A 1,845-nucleotide genomic window follows, 5' to 3' on the forward strand; every position below is an offset into this window, starting at 1 on the left:
CTTTGGAAAAATGTCTATACATGTCCTCTGCCCTTTTAATTAGATTATTTGTTTTTTGGTGTTAAGTTGTATAAGTTTTTTATTTATTTTGGGTATTAGCCCCTTATCAGATACATCATTCACAAATATTTTCTTCTGTTTAGTAGGTTGTCTTCCATTTTACCTATTTTTTTAAGTGTATAATTCAGCAGCATTAGGTATATTCACAACCAGCCCCTGGTAAATATCATTCTACTACCTGTCTCTGAATTTGTCTATTCTAGGTAGCTCATGTAAGTAGAATCACAAAATATTTGTCCTTTTGTATCCAGCTCATTTCACTTAGCATGATATTTTCAAGGTTTATTCATGTTGTAGCATGTATGAAAATTTCATTCCTTTATATGGTTGAATAATATTCTATCATATGTATATGCTACATTTTGTTTATCCATTCATCCTTTAATGGACATTTGGAATGCTTCCACCTTTTTGCTCTTGTGAATCATGCTGCTATGACATGGGTGTACAAACATCTGTTCAGTTCTGTGCTTTTAATTCATTTGGGTATATACCCAGAAATGGAATTACTAGATCATCTGCATTTTATAGATAGGCAAACCAAGGTTCCAAAGAATTCATTCACCCAAGGCCAGGAAGTGAATGAAAACTATGTCATCCTTGCTTTCTCAGAGCTTATAGTCTAGTGAAGAGAAGAAAGACATTAAGCAGCTAACTACACAAAATGTTACTTAGTCACAATTGTGACAACTGCTGGGTCTTCCCTTGCTCTCCCATAGCTGGTCACCAAGCCCCTCACCTCTCCATAGCTCTCAAATCCCCCTTCTTTGCTACTCTCCACGGCTGCCACCATCAAAAGCCGCCCCAGCAGTCTCCCAGCTTCCACGCACCCCCAGCCCGGTTTCCTGCAGCAGCTCAGGTGCTCTCTAAAGTGCCAATCTAAGCCTGCCACTGAATCCTTTAAGATTCTTCAGCGCCTTCCTGAGGTTCTCCGAAATGGTTTCTCACTCCCGTGTGTTCCTGCTTACCTTCCCCTCTCCGTGAATGTAGGACTGAAGATCAGGATGTACAGACCTCCAGGGCAGTCCCAGCCCAGGGCTTCACCGCCTTGAAACTACAGACATTTTGGGTGAGATCATTCTTTATGTAGGGGCCTGTCCTGTACATTGTAGGATGTTGAGCAGCATCCCTGGTCTCTCCCCACTAGATACCAGTAGCACCTTCTTCCCCCAACTGTGACAACCACAAACGTCTCCAGACATTGCCAAAGGTCCCCTGAGACACAAAGTCACCCTATACTATCTATTGTGGTTGTAGAAGCTCTTCTCCCTCCCAGCAAAGTCATACATGCTCTTTGGGTGTCACTCCTGGATGTTCCCATCAAGCTGTATCTGTATTTGCCCCTTTCTCTTGGCCAGACTATGTACATCCTGAGAGTAAGGACCATGTCTAATTCATCTTGGTCCCCAGCACCCAGCTCAGTACCTGGCTTTATCCAGACTGAACACAATAAAATTTGTTGGATGAAAGAATGAGTAAATAAAGTATAATCGGTCCATCTCTCCTCACAAACAATGACTTCCTTTTGAGGAGAACAATCCATCTCTGAGTCCTTAGTAATCCCAGGAGAGCTTGCACTTGGGTAGATATTTCTGTCACTATCCACATTCACATATCCCTTATCATATATTGTCATCACTAACTATTGACAGATGGGTTGCTAAGGGAAGCAAAGGTGTTTGGGGAATGCCCTAATTTTTGAAGTTGAGAACAAAGGGACAGCATGGGTAGTGGATTCAGGGCAGTGCTGCCCAATAGAACTTTCCATGGTAATGGAATTGTTCT

The sequence above is a fragment of the Canis aureus genome, chromosome 4 (genome assembly GCF_053574225.1).
Source record: "Canis aureus isolate CA01 chromosome 4, VMU_Caureus_v.1.0, whole genome shotgun sequence".
NCBI classification, from domain to species: domain Eukaryota; kingdom Metazoa; phylum Chordata; class Mammalia; order Carnivora; family Canidae; genus Canis; species Canis aureus.